A 15943-nucleotide genomic window follows, 5' to 3' on the forward strand; every position below is an offset into this window, starting at 1 on the left:
AATCAGACACACCCAGGAAGGACGCCAGGCTCTGCCACTCACCAGCCCGGACAAGTTAGGTAGCTTCTCTGAGCCTCAGTTTCCCCATACTTAAATGGGACTGATGATAGCAATCCCATGGTTGTGAAAACTACATAAGATCATACATGTGCCTGGCACATAGCAAGCTCTCAATAAACCTCAGCTGCGAGTCTTATTAAAGAGCTTGCTGCCCCAATGAGGAGTAAGCAGATGCTGTTGGTACCCTGCTCACTCATCCCATCATCCGACCCCAGACGTCATCTGCAGACACTTCCTGTGTGCACAAATGTCTACAGGACAGTGCTGGGGAATTAACACCCCAGGAACAGGCCGAAATCACTGAGGAATGGGAGTCGGTCGATACGTTTCCGAGCTTCCTCACCCCAGTGCATCAATCCTGAGCTGTGTTCCATGCCACCTCTCAGAAAGCTCCAGTGGGATTGAGCCGCAGTTACCCACAGCCAGAACCTGCTCCCCCTGACTTCCCCCCTCGGTCACAGTTCATCCTGCTGTCCCCTCCCCCATAAAACTACTTGCCCCCAAACCTTTATCTCAAGGTCTACTTTGGGGAGAACACAAACTAAGGCAGGAGGCAAATGAGTGAACATTCCACGGCCATCCAGTGAGGTCAGTGCTATAACGGAGAGAACACGGAAGTAAGGGCATCATTTCAGTTTAAGGGCTGCAGAAAGCAACCTGTTCTGGGAGGTCCCGCTGGGAAATGGCTACAGTCATACCCCAAGCACCATCCATTTTTACTGAGTGCCTATTTGGTAGCAGGCACTCTGCCAGGTGCTGGCAACAGTACCCAACTCCTACCCTCCAGAACTCGCAGCCCCGAGAGTGCGGCAAACACTTATAATTCCATGTACCTGTGCTGCGGCAGGAGCCCGCTCAGGGACTGGGGTGTGGGGGCCATGTCAGCTGAAGCCTGGGGGACGGATTAGCAGTGGCTGGGCTGTGTGAGGGGAGGGCGCTAGGCTAGGCTGGAAGGGTCTCTGTGTTCTCATCTGTTAGACCCATCGCCAGGAATGACAGATGTGGACACTATCCCCCCCGTAATTAGGACTCGTTAGAAGTTCTGGCTCTTGGGAGCGGGTACTGAGCTATATTTTGGAAACAGCCTAGAATTTGGAGTGTCCGGAATTCCAGCCCTGGCTCAGCCTCTTGTTTCCTAAGTCACTTCATCTCTCTGGATCTCAGTTCACACTTCATAACTTGGAGTCAACAATACATACAGCTCCTGACTGTTGTACAGATGAGATGAAATAAATTCTATCAACACAGTGAGTGGGAGCCAGGAGTTAGTTGGAGGACATGCCTGAGAGCGCAGTGGGCACTGGGGGGAGATGCTGAATGAAAACCTGAATGTGGACTTAGCTGACCTCTCATGTCCCAGACATAATATGGGCTTCTTGAGAGACGTGTTTCGAGTGGATGCTTGATGTGGCATCTGGGTGGTGGCGACTCCACTTGCTCTCCTAACCCTGTTTTGGATTCCAAGGTCACTTCCCCTCAGTGAACCCTCACCCCTGAGCCAGCTTCAGAGAAACCCCCTTCAGGGTCCTAAAGCTCTGACGGGGCTGGGATTCAAGGACCCAGTGATGGGCTAAGTGGGCATGTGACCACAGATTCTGAATGGAGAGAATGATCAGTGTAAGGGTCTAAGATCTACAATGAACTTCATTAGATTCCCTCCAGTTGTTTTGATATAAAAAGTGGAAATCAACCAGAAGCAGCCTTATCAAATAATTTAAACTTCTCATAGAATTTTTCAACATAACAAAAGATCACCCAGTACAAAACAATCTCGTCGATCTAAAGGAATCATTCTTGGGACTTTCTTGGTGGTCCAGTGGTTAGGACTCTGCGCTCCCAACGCAGGGGGCCCGGGGTTCAATCCCTGGTCAGGGAACTAGATCCCGCATGCGTGCCGCAACTAAAAGATCCTGCATGCCGCAACTAAGACTCGGTGCAGCCAAATAAATAAATAAATATTTTTTAAAAAAGTAATCCTTCTTATTAATACAAACCCCACACACACAATTGGGCAGGGGAGAGGGTGGGGGTTAGGGTAGAAGTTCACGATGCTTGACCCCTAGGTCAGGGCCAAGATAGCCTCTCTCCCTGGCAGCTCTTTAAGCCATCACTCTGGAGAGGACCCTACATGAGGACTCTTGTCACAATGAGGTCCAGAACCTCTGACCAGAGACTCAATCTACATGTATTGGGAGAGCAAGAGAGAGCACGGACTCCTGCCACGGAAGCAAGGGTCATTGAGCTGTGAGCTTTTATCCTCAGTAAATCCTACCATGTTGGTATCGGTGTATATGCCAACTGCACTCCTACCGTCTGGCTATAGGTTTTACATATGTGCAAATTAGGCACCCCTGGTCCCAATGGTTTCTGGTATTTGCTCTTTGGTATTCACTTCCTCATGTAACCCCACCTCTTGACTGTGGGCTGGATCTAGTCATTTGCTTTTAATGTCTAGAATATGGCAACAGTGGTGGAATGTCACCTCTGAGATGAGGTAATGAAAGATCACAACTCTCCCTCTTGCTGGCACTCTCACTCTGGCTCTTGTGCGCTTGCTCTGATGAAACAAGCTGGAAATGACCGTGTGGCAAGGAACTGAGGGTGGCCTCCAGGCAACAGCCACCAAGGAATTGAGGCCATAAGTCCAATAGCCTTCAAAGAAATGGATCCTGCCAACAACAAGTGAGCTGGGAAGCCATCCTTCCCCAGTCAGTCCTTCAGAGGAGCCTGCAGCCTCAGCCAACACCTTTACTGCAGCCTCCGAAAGACCCTAAAGCAAAGGTTAGGTTGTTCCCAGGTTCCTGACCCACAGAAACTGTGTGATAATAAATGTGTGTTGTTTTAAGCTACTCAATTTGGGGGTAAATTGATATGCAGCAATAGCTAATAGTACACCTAGTCTACTGATTCTGAAAACATGTAATTAGAACTCAGAGTCAGGATTCATACACATAATCATTCTACAGTCAGCAACAGGGAAAAGGCAAGACAAAGAAAATGAGTTTGGGAGATAACCTTGTGTCGCATGACAAATAATAGTAAGCAATATTCCTGGCAAGGAAATCCTGTGCATGCACACCCCCCAGTGAGATTGAATGTCATCTCATTCAATCCACACCACAACCTGTAATGTTGGCACTACTCCAATCCCTGTTTTATAGATGAAGAAATTGAGATTCAGAGAGTTTAAGTAAGTTATCCAAGCTCACAAAGATAGTGCTGAAAACCAGGATTTTAACCTAAGCCTCTCTAACTTCAGAACCTTCCCGCTAAGCACTGCATTATAACCCTGACTAGGCTACAAATAGGGTAGGAGCCCTTTACAGTCTATGAGAAGGAGGGCAAGGGTCCACCCCTGACTCTATTTTCCACATCTATTATGTGAAGTACAGAAGTTCTAAGGGACCACTGAGATCTATGTCTGAGACTGGGGGTGGGGTACAGTGTCAGTAACTCTTTGGTTGAGCCCTATAATCATGCAATAAGATATATGCATCGCAGTTTATTATAACATTAATGACAATAAAGAAAGATTAGGAGAAGAATAAAATAAAACTCCTGAGGCAGAGAGAACTGTAGCCTTGAAATCAATTGCAGTGAAGGTTGCTGAATTTACAGACTTAAAGGGTCCAGTATCCCAAGGATTTTTCAGATTCTTGGCCTTCCTATACTTTCTCATTCAGGTAACCCACAAAAATCTCTGGACAGTAATTCTTTTTTTTTTTTAATTTTTTTTTTATTTGACTGCACCGGGTCTTAGTTGCAGCATGTGGGATCTTAGTTCCCTGACCAGGGATTGAACCCGGGCCCCCTGCATTGGGAGCACAGAGTCTTAACCACTGGACCACCAGGGAAGTCCCTGGATAGTAACTCTTTAAGGGGAATCTGATTTTGCATTTAAAACTCCTTAGCCCATCTTATACACTTATTCACTTTTCTGACCTCATCTCCCACTTCTGCCCCCATCTCCCACTTCTGCCCCAACCACACCTAAGACACACTCTATGTTCCATCCAGTTCAAATTTTGACTATTTCCTCTGGTTTCTATGACTGTTCCACTGTTTAGAATACCCTTTGTCACTTGGCAAACATCTGTTGTTTTACATCTCAATTTGACTATAACTTCCTCTATAAAGCCACTCTGGAAAAACCTTTTGTGCTGTCATGTATTAGTTATCTATTGCTGTGTAACAAATGACCCCTAATGTAGCAGCTTAAAATGACAAGTATTTATTATCTCAGAGTTTCTGGGAGCAGCTTAGCTGGGTGCTTCTTGCTCAAGGTCTTTCTTGAGGTTAGAGTTGAGGTGTCAGCCTGGTCTGCTGACATCTCAAGGCTCAACGGGGGCTGACAGATCCACTTCAGAGCTCACCCCTGTGGTTGGTGTTGGCAGGTTTCATTTCCTCACAGGCTGTTGTACAGAGGGCCTTGTACCTCACCACTCCTTGGGGGCATAGGTCTGCTCACATTGTGGAAGCTTGCTTCCCTTCACATATGTGATACAGAGAGAGACAGAAAGACAGAGACAGAGGGAGCTGTGTCACTTGTCATAGTCTTTTTATAACCTAACTTCAGACATGACATATATCAGTACTGCCGTATTCATTCATTAGAAGCAAGAGTATAAATCCAGCCCACACTCAAAAGAGGGGATCAGGTGAAGACGTGAATACCAAGAGACAGAGAATCCCTGGAAGCAATCTTAGAGATTGCCTTGTACATAATCACTTCTCATGATCAAGACATTATACTTTTTTATTTATTTGTCTTCTTCCCCTCAGGGACTAGACTGTGAGTACCCAAGTCAGGACTCTGTCTTTTTATATAGTTTCCCATTTCTGACACATGTCAGGCAATAAGGAATGAGTGGCCTTGACACTTTCCTGCCCATTGAGCTGCTCTCCCAGAACCTGAATCAGTATGGGGATCTATGTCCTGTTAACCATCACAGAGAAGAACAGTCTCTCTGATGATGTGTCTGTCCCTGGAATAAGCCCATTTGCCCAAGAGCTCCCTCCTCTGCCTGCTTTCTTCTGGGTCACTGAATGGAGAGATAATCTTCTTGAAGGCAGCTCCCTGCCCAGGTGTGTTTTAGGGTGACCATTACTTTCCTGGCCAGATTGCTCTCCCCCCGCTTCATGACACCTCCCATGAAGACCCCATCCCTCCTTGTGCCTTTCTCTCTCCTGTTGAGTCTGTCTCTCTTGCTTTCATGTCTTCCTTTCTCTCTTTCCACTGGCCTACTTCACTGAGTCAATTTCCAGTTTGAAGGAAAGTCAGAACATTTTGTCCCTCAGTGTAGTGGTTGTGTACAAGGTGTATGGAATCAGACTGCTTAGCTTAGAATCCCAGGTCTGCTATTTATACTAGAAGTGTGACCTTAGGCAAGTTATTTAGTTTCTCTGTTCCTCACTTTCTTTATCTGTAAAACTATGATAATCATAGTAGACATATCTCATAGTGTTGTTGGAAAGATTATGAAATATGAAGAACAGTGTTTGACACACAGTGTTATAAAGATGCCTGCTGGACAAATGAATGATCCTGCCAAATAATGTGCCAGAATAAAATTAATAATTACATCTAAGAGGTTAGATGTCCTGTCCAAGGTCACACAGAGAGTTAGTGACAGAGCTGGAAGGAGACCCGGGTCTCCAGACCCCAATTTCTCTGCAACAAGCAGGAAAGCGGTACTCTCCAAGCTGATGCTTGGGCCATTCTCAACTCACTGCATTTCTTATTCTCTCATAAGGATAAATCAACACTTAAATGAGCAGCATGAGGTTCCTGTTGATGGAGTCAGCTCATGGTAACATCTTTTTCAGTATGTTGATTAATCACAGGAATCTCGAGCTGCCTGTGAGGCTGGGAAAGCAGGTGATTCTATGCCCATCATGAATTGACACAGACATGGGGCCCAGAGGGTGCTCTAAAGGTTCAGATTGGATCCATACCCATCCATCTTGAAGAAATCCTTTGCTGTCACAATATATTAGCTTCCTTTATTTTTCTTTTCATGATGGCTCTGCTGAGAAATGTTGTCAAATTGGTTTGTCATCTGTAAAATGAGGCTGGAACTTGCTCCCACCTTGAGGGAAAGGATTGTTTCTTATCTAACCCTGAATGCCCAGCACCTGAGTAGTACCTGGTGATTACATGCTCTGAAGATCTGCTGAGGAATGATCTTTGAAGTCCCTCCCAACTCTAGCATTTAAAAACACCGACAGCAAAGACAGAGACAGAAAAATAAAACTATTGAAAACAGACACAACAACTCAATGAGTACAGACAGCTCTCTGGGGTCACTCACACACAGGCAAATAGGCTCAAACATCTCAGCAGATTTTGAGGGTACCAGTGGGTTCACTACTTGGTCAACAAATATCCATAGTGATGATCCCAAGTCACACAGATAGTTCAGTCTTGTTTAAGGAGGCATTGGCTGGTGGTGTATGATTAACCATGTTAACTATAGAACACCTGCACTGAAGAGATGATCCATCAAAGCCCAAAGACCAATAAAACCACAATAAATTCAGCTCAGCTGACATTTTTTTGGTATCCCCTATGCATCAGATACTTTGTGAGTTTTGGTTCTCTGAGAAGTAGACACCCAGATGGGATTAGGTGCAGGACATTCTTGGGGGAAATGCCTATGACAGGTAAAGGGAGCAAGAGCAGGTGGGGAGAGCCCTCAGACAGAGATGCAAGTCTGACACCCATGGGAGAGGGAAGGCAGGATCAAGAAAGAAAAGCTCAGATCACATGCGCTTCTGAGTTAGAGTCAGACCAGGCATGGAGGAGCTCCATGTCAGGCAAGAATGGTATGGCTCTGGTACTCCTGAAGTGTTTAGTCTTGGGCTAGAAGTGGTCCTAGGAAAGCTTGGCCTGAACCTGAGTGCAAGGAGAATCCAAAGACATAGCAAGGAGGCTGCCGGGTACCCTGCAGCCGGTGCTCTTGAAGGGAGTGGGACATGGACATGGTGGCCACAGACCCTCCTCTGTTTCAGAGGTACAGACCTGCCTAAGATCCAGCACTTTCCTTTGAAGAACTTTCTTTTAAAGGAAGAAGATCATGAACAATGAAAAAAATATGAGAAGGGACTCGTGGCAGAGAAGAATGAGTCATTAACTTACTTCGGCAAATGATGGTGCCTTGGAGAAGTCTTCAGAGAGGATGTGACCACCGGTCAAAGTGTTGAGGCATCATAGCTGGAAAAGGGTGGCAGAAAGTAGATGACCAGATGGTCTGCCCTATGGGAAAGAACAGATTTTAAGAATCAAACTGCCTCAGTCTGTGAAGAGGCAGCCTGAAAGGGGTCCTAATCAAAGTGCACAAATTTATAAAGAGAGGATAGAAAGTGGAAATGAATTTGCTCATCAAATCCGAGAACCAAGGAATAAGGAGAGAGTGTTTCAGAGCAGATGAAAAAAGGCCTGCTTTACATTGAAGGTTGTCACCTTTTACAGCTAATCAGAAGGAACTGAAGATGCTATATAGCAATGCCCCAGTCATCTGACCCTCCCTGGAGAGGAATTTTTCCATGCATATAAAATGTCCATATGGCAGGATGTGATTCTTTTAGGGAAAACTAAAACATAATCATGTTGGAGAGAAAGCTTTCCAGAATAAGTTGACCAATGCCCTGCCTTCTTAAGCACCATTTAGAAGTTTCCAGGTTGGGACTTCCCTGGTGGTCCAGTGGTTAAGACTTCGCCTTCCAATACAGGGGGTGTGGGTTCGATCCCTGGTCGGGGAGCTAAGATCCCACATGCTTCGCAGCCAAAAAACCAAAAACGTAAAACAGAAGCAATATTGCAACAAATTCAATAAAGACTTAAAAATAAATAAATAAATAAATAAGTGTTTCCAGGTGACTCAGATGAGCATGAGTGACGGTGCTCAGATGTGGTGATATCTTCCCGTCCAATGAAGTGTGGAAGTAGAGAAGCTCCTACACCAAATGGCTCCAAATACTGCACTCCTGAAGTTGCCTTGTCACCGTCTTCATCCACTATCAAGCAATTGGCGTATCCTTCCCCCTTCTTTCAAGGAATTTGCTTATAGGAAATTGAGACACACTATCCCTTCTAATTCATTGCTTCTAATTTCCTTTGGGGTAGAAAACATGATAACCGTTCTCATCGAAATTATATTTAAGATGAGACTGAGTATGTTCTAAAGAACTGAGGTTCTCTTCTGTAAGTTGATTGATCCATGGGGAGTCCCTGGCATCTATTTTTGCCACAACCATGAGTTTGTACTCATGAGTTGGTGGTAGACGGAGGGGTATTGTTTCTGTCTTGGTTCTGAACTGTTTTCTAGATAAGGAGATCCTAGGTGATCTCATCATGATAGACAGTTAAGGGAAACTAGGACTAACATTATTTCATATGCTTCTTCAAACCATGCTCAAAGCTTGAAAGGTAAAACCTGGCTTCGCCTCTGCTTCTAGTTTGTGCCCTTGCTGATAAGAGTTCAGTGGAGCAGGAAGAGCCATGGCCAGGGCTAGCAATCCTGATATGTGGGCTTATTACAAAGACCATAGAAACACGGCTGCCCCACCCCCCATCCCCAAGTACATCAGCATTCGGGAATGAATGAATGAGCAAAGATTGCTAGAGTTTCAACAATGTGTCAGGCACTGAGTTAGATGTTTTAACATACATTACTTCATTTTAAAGATAAGGAAACAGAAGCTCAGAGAAATTAGTGGAATTGCCCAAGGTCATGCAGCTGGTAAAGGACAGAGCTGAAGCTAGAAGTGTCAATGCCCTTTCCTTTACATATAATATCTTGAAGGAGCCTGGAAATCCCACCCCAGGTGGAAGCAGATTGGGTTAAAGGACAGTATTAGCAATTCCACTGTCACTTCCTTCCAAACCAGACATTTGACCCCATCCCTTGGTGCATCCCCAGTGGTCAGCTCGGAGCCCTGTTCCCCATCAGCCTCCGTGGCTCCAACAGTCCACACTTGCTCGGCTTGGAAAAGCATTACATGCCCCCTATAATTTAGCAACTCAAAACCAGACCCCTCTCTGCCTTTCTCATTTCCCCCCATTATTTACAGCTCACCCTTTCTGACCCAACCAAGAAAACCTGCTCACAACCCTTCAGATGGTTTGTGCTTCCACTTCTTTCTACACCTTCTCATTGGGTATGCATCTGTCTCAATAAAAATACATCTCCCTCTCCTCCGTCCACCTGGACTCTTCTCCTTCAAATCCCTCCTCAAACTCATCTCTGGGGATAACTGGTTAAACTCAGCTAACTCTTCTAGTTCCTTAGCACTTGGAGAAAACATGGACATTCAAGTCAGAAAGAACTGGGTTCTAGACCTAAGGTGACCAGCGACGAGCTGTCTGAAAGGCGAGTCACTTTTTTAAAACCTGTTTCCTTAGCTGTAAAACAGAGATTTAAACACCTGCACCTTGCCCAACCACAGCAGACGCAGTATCTGCTGCATCTGAGTGACTGACTTTGGGAGTCAAACTTCAAGAGTCTGAATCCTGGTGATAGTGCCTTGAGCCAATTACTTAGTCTCTCTAAGCCTCAATTTGCTCATCTGCAAAGAGTTGTGAGGACTGCAAAATGAGATAATACATGTAAAACACTCAGCAGAATATCTGCATATTGTAATTGCTCAACAAATGTTAGTTGTCGTTGTTATTATTATTATTTATCACCTACCTCGTCAAGTGAATGTGAAAGCAATTAAAATAAAAGACAAACTAAAATGAGTCAGCAGTGTGCTGATGCTGACTTGTATCAGTTTACGAGACTCCGTAATTTAATGATAGGAACTTTGCAGACAGATCCATGGCAAGTTAGTAGCTTGAGAGCAGCTGTGATGGGAGGAGTTCACTACAAAAATCAACAAGTACAAATCAGGGGTGGTTTGGTTTTTGCTTTTTTCTTTTCTTTTTTCTTTCTTTTTTTTTTTTGAGTCTATTTTTAAACGTTTACCAGCACACCCTTGAACTGTATCTGGAACACAGTAGATATTGTGTGTGTGTGTGTGTGTGTGTGTGTGTGTGTGTGTGTGTGTGTGTGTGTGTGTGTGTGTGTGTGTGTGTGTGTGTGTGTGTGTGTGTGTGTCTTCTGTCCTTTTGCAGTAATTCCAGCTGTAATTCATTCCTTTAAGTCCCCACCCATGATAAAGCAGCCCAGCCTCCGTGCCTCCTCACTAATGGAGGGGCGCCCTCTAGTGACAGAAAGAGTAATACGCTCTCTGAAATGTCTTCACTACAAGAGGGATCAGTACAAACGACCACCTGGAGGCAGAATCTAACCCTCTGGTTTTGTAAATAAAGTTTTATTGGCACACGGCCACATCCATTCATTTACAAATTGGCTATGTCTGTTTTCACACAACAATGGCAGAATTGACTAGCTGTAACACAGTTCATATGGCCCACAAAGTCCAAAATATTTACTACCTGGCCCTTTACAGAAAACGTTTGCAGACCCCAACCTATAGTACAATTGTGTAAGCTGATTTCTTTACTTTTACCTACCTAGGTTCATAGACCTCAATCCTTAGATTTATTGGCTGCATGGCATTTGATATCCTATTGTTGTAGACATAGGTCATTTCCAATAACCGTATTATAAACAGTCCTATAGTTGATACTGAGCAGGGCCCTGTGGGGCTCCTGGGCACAAAGCCTTTCTGTGTCCCCCATTTCTTTGATTACAGGAAGTAGCCTTCATTCAGCCTCTATGACCATCCCTGAGTTTCAACGGGCAGATTCAAGCAGTTGTTAATTAGGGAAGGGAGGGGATGTGAGACCAGGGAGAAAACAAATAGTCAAGAAAAACAATAGTGCAGCCTTGGGGCAAGGTCCTGGTTCCCCATCAAGGGATACACGCAACAGTATCTTTGAGCTGTTTTGCAGATACTGAAACCCCTCCAGGTGGGAGAAGTTAACATAACGAACGACGGTATGCTGCTCACAAGCATGTAGACCCCAAACTAGGTGGAACCTGAAGACTGATGATGCTGACTCCTTACCTCACCCCCAACCCATCAGAAGAATGTCCACGAGCTGATCACTCCTTCTTTGAACCATTACTATAAAACTTCTCACTATCCTCTCCAAGTTGGGACACACAGTTTTTCGAGGCAGGAGCCCACTGTGTCTCCCTTTGCCTGACAAAGTAATAAAGCTATCCTTTTCTACTTCACCCCAAACTCTGTCTTCAAGATTCGATTCGGCACTGGTGTCCAGAGAAGCTGAGCTTTTGGCATCATAGTGAATCTGTTATCATTTCCTTGGAAAAATGTCGAGATATCCCCGAGGTAAAGAGCTCACTCTGTCACCGGAAGAAAAGCACTCACAGAGTCTCTGCTGCTCATTGTCTGTGGGATTTGAAGCAAAGCACTTAACACTTCCTGAACCTCAGCTCCCTCATCTGTTAAATGGGACTAACAGTATTATTTGCATCCCTGGGTTGCTGTGGGGAGCAAATAAGATCATTTATCAGCTAGCCTTTCCCAAGCTACAAAAACAAGTTCAGTAATGTTGGTTTTTATCACCTATATAGCCGAGGGAGGTATACATACTTTTCCTCGTGAATCACCTAGGACTCTGTGTGGAGAACACAAATTCTTATTTTGAATGTGCTTCTGAAGCCATTTCCAACCTCCCTGGTCTGGTCCCTAAGTCCCACTTACTCCCTTAGAATGTGAGCTCTTCAGAGCTAAGAGGTGAAGGTTATGCCTGGGGAGGGGGTGTGGAGGATGAAGGTCAAGTGCCAGAGGTGGGAAACTCGGGGAACAAGATGTCTTCGGCCCGATGATGTATTAGAGGCTGAGCCTGAGAAGTGAGGCCCCATTGCTAAAAGGAAACGGGGCTGGGGGCTCTCTCCTCAGCCTTGCAGGGAAGAGGCATCTGGTGAATGTTCCCAGGAGCGCTGCGAAGCAAGATCCACACTCATACAGGTAGGACTGTGACCCTCAGGGATATGATCTGCTCCTCCAGCTTCAAGCCAGCCCCAGGGCCAGCTGCTCCCAGCACCAGCCCTGGGGAGGGTGGCCCCCAAAGGATGGCGTTTTCCTTCTTTTTTTCTGCCAATATCTTTGGCATCCCCTCCTTCCTTTGTCCTTGCTCCCCTCATCCCCAGCAGGCATGCGTGGCTTGTAGTTGGGATATCGGATGCCCACCGTAGCGGATACCCTAAATGCCCCACCAATAGTGCCTGGGCACTGCCTGTTCCCATGCACACAAACCGGGAGACTTCCAACTGAAAACACATGTGAGACACCGCCTGCTTGGCCCTCTGAGCAGGCTGCAAAGGAGCGTTCATGCCTCCCATTCTCAGCAGCAGCCTTCAACCAGTGACTGATGGCAGTGGTAGAAGAACACCTCTGCTCCTTATCCCTCGGTTAGTAGTGTAACGGAGGAATGCTGGACACTCCCTTCCAGAGGTTTCCTGAAGGTTTGCGCCCCAGTTGCCCACAGCAGTAACGTGCAATATGCCTTACCTTTATTGGCTCCTTTTTTCCCCTGTCTTTTCCCCCACTTATATACTTGTGCTCCCCGAGATCCCCACCCAAAGAAACTGCTAGCACTCACTTTCTTATCTCAAGGTCTGCTTCTAGGGTAGCCAATCTAGGACTTCCTGTTATTACCACCTACTTTGTGCCAGACTCTGTGTCAAGCAAATAATAATATAAACTCCTTATAGTGGCCAGCATGGGCTACCTTTATGATCTTACCTTTAATTACTCCCCCACTCACTCACTTTTTTCAGTCACGTGAGCACCTCTGTAGTTCTTCCAACAGGCCAAGCTCTTTCTGGCCACAGGCTCTTTGCACATGCTATTTTCTCTGCTTGGAACACCCTACCCATCCCATTGCCCAGATTTACAGCCTTGGGGTGTTAGCTTAAATGTCATCTCCAGAGAAGTCTTTTCTAATCACCTTACCTAAGTAGAATCCTCCCTTCACCCCGCTTATTCCATCTCAATATTTTATTTATTTACTGATTTTACAGCATTCATCAAAATTTGTAATTACGAGCTTCATTGCTTGTTTGCCTCTCTAATAACTATCTTCCTTTCTAGACTGGGCAGGGATGAAATCTGCCTTATTTACTCATATCATTAGTGCCGATCAGAGTACCAAGCACATAGTAATAAGCACTTGATATGTACTTATTGGATCAATGAATAAATGAAGATCGGAGCAGACACATTTTGTCTTCCAGTATCCCTATTTGTGGACTCACCTACCTTGCTCTCACCAAACACTCACATGCATGACTGCAATCTTCTTAGATGTATTACCATGTTTTTTCCTCTCTGTGCCCCCAAAGAACTTTAAATCAGTTCATCAAAATATATTTGTTGAGACGACAAATGGAAGTAGAAAGATGAATAATTCAGAAGTTCAGAGCCCTATATCTTCCTTTAGTGCTATTCTATGACCACAGAATAGGAAATGTCTTCCAAGTCTCAGTTTCATCATCTGTACAATGAGCACAATAAACCTACCTCAATACCACGGAGCAGATGGTGTACGTGAAAGGGGCTTGCAAACTGCAAGGCACCACACAAAACTCTTACTGAATTCCCTTGTGAGGTTTTGTAAATTGCCACACCAATCCCTTGCTTTCAACATGGCAAATAGCAAAATGCTCTAAGCCTTAAGAGTTCCCTTACAGTTATTAGCCGTTCCCCCTGTATTTCATGTTCCCAAGTGCACTTGAGGCAGAAAGCCAGAACAGAAGCTTCCTGAACCAAATGAGGCTTAGTCGAGTATGAGTCCTTAATTGACTCCAGCTGGATTCACTAAGCCAGACTCCTGGTGGATTGTTTCTGTACTCTGGACAGCTGCAGGACCCACAGCAAGCCCAGAAGGGGCCCCAGGGAGGCATCACAATCTGGTATAGGATATGATCCAGGGGGGGCCTGACTTGATGGGATCTGTCAGTGAAAGGTCAGTAGAGAGAGCAAGGATAGCAGATATGGTAGTTGACCTTGGTTTTGCATGCTGTGAATCCAGGGAAGGCCACAGTTTGAGGGAAGGGGGGAAAGTGGGAGATCTAAATAGGCAAATGAATCTTAAATTTTGTCAACTTCTCACTCATCTGAGACATGAATTCTTGGACACAGGAGCACATAGATTGATGTCAGGGAAGATTTCAACAGCCTCCTGAAGTTAGAATTCATAGAATTCTCTCTAAGAATCAAATCAAGAGGGAAAGCATGGCCCTTGGTGCCCAATAATCCTGGATCTGAATCTAATCTCCACACCTTACTTGCTGTGTGATTGGTGCAATTTGTTGAACCACTCTGAATTCATATTCCCCATCTACACACTGAGGTAATAATACTTGTAGTATTGAATCACTGTCCTCAATTCAACACCCTTTCCTACATCCACACCTGGCCATGGCCTCATCATGGATACAGCATACTCCCCTGCCCTTTGCTTTTATATTGGTCATGTGACTTTTTTGGTCAATGGTATATGAATGGAAGTGCCATCCACATGAGATGAACATATTCTGGCTGGCTGAGTGACAATAGGATTAGGAGAGAGATATGTGGACCAGAGCCACACCAGCCAACCCATAGACTTGCAGTGAGAAGCAAAACTGTCCCAGCAAAGTTCTGTTTGAGTAAGTCAAGCTCCAGCCAATCCATGTGATGGATTTCAAATGATATGAAATCCACATATCATTTACAGACATGTAAATGATAATAAACTATTCTTTTAAGACACTGAGCTGTGGGGTGGTTTGTTACACAGCAATAGCTAACAGATACAATAGCTAATATTACCCACCTCTAGACAATATGTAAGCTTCCAGTATGGTGTCTGACACGTATGAGAAGCCCAGTAAATGGAGGCCCTTTCTTTCCCTACTCTGAAAGTGAAGTTTGTCTGATGGTTGCTGCTTATCCTGATGTTCCCAGCTTCTGCTTCTGAGACACCCCCAATGACGCTAAGGGGAAGATTATTTTCCTTCCTGTTTCATTTGCCTGGTGCCAATTAAATCAAATTTATGGAATTTGTTCTGGTTGGTAATTACCCCAGGAAATTTATTTTGGACTGTTTAAGAAGACATTTCACTCTCCTCCTCGAATTTACTGCCTGTGGGACAGAATTATGACTGCTTAGTCTCAATTGCAAGGGAAAGAAACTATTGCATTATTTATTTCCTTGTATTTATCAAGACAGGTAAGAGATATCAGGCTATTCAAATCTCTTATTAGAGAGAAGGGAAGTCTCAAGGATGTGGTTTTTCAGGCTGCTATAACTTCCCTATGACCAAGCTCCAACTGAAGCTAATTATATCACTAAGCCCTGAGTGGCCCAACAAGGCCAGGTGACTCATGAGTTTATTCTTTTATGTATTCATTCTTCCGTTTTCTCTGCTGTATGAGATAGTGGTGACACACATGAGATCTGGGGGGCCCATTGCCTGGGTTCAAAAACTGTCTCTGCCAATTGGCACATGTATGATATTGGGTAAATTACTTAATCCCTATGAGACTCAGTTTCTTTGTCTGTAAAACGAGAATAATAATAACTGTCACCTCATACAGATATGAGGTTAAAATGAGATAGGGCATATAAAGACGTAAAGTGTTCAACACAGAGCCAGGCTTAATAAGGGCTTACTCCATGTTTCCTGTGAACTCTGCTCTGCCCCAGGGATACAGGAATGAACAAGACATCACCCATGCCAAGCGCAAGGCACAGTCTTGTGGCAGGAACAGAAAAGTGAGTCAGGCTAAGGACAGAGGGCTTTGGGGGCAAAGAAAGCCCACCCAACGTAGCTTGGGAAGTAGAAAGTCAAGAAGGTTTTCTGAAGGAGGTGACATTTAAACTGAGTTTTTCTGAATGGTCTCTTTTATTTATCTTGAT

The 15943-nt window shown here is 44.9% G+C and overlaps 1 long non-coding RNA gene across 7 annotated transcripts in view; it reads right to left on the minus strand.

Moving 5' to 3' along the window:
- The window catches only part of LOC309614083, a 240189-nt gene that overhangs the window by 65929 nt on the left and 158317 nt on the right, over positions 1-15943 (minus strand). For 6 of the 7 annotated variants that reach the window (XR_014235993.1, XR_014235995.1, XR_014235996.1 and 3 more), the window contains exon 3: positions 7199-7315. The exons of the other annotated variant lie outside the window; for it this stretch is intronic. This is a non-coding gene — a long non-coding RNA (uncharacterized lncRNA). The remainder of the gene's footprint in view (positions 1-7198; positions 7316-15943) is intronic. 7 annotated transcript variants of the gene reach the window in all.

This window comes from Balaenoptera borealis, assembly GCF_965194805.1.
Source record: "Balaenoptera borealis genome assembly, chromosome: 16".
NCBI lineage: Eukaryota > Metazoa > Chordata > Mammalia > Artiodactyla > Balaenopteridae > Balaenoptera > Balaenoptera borealis.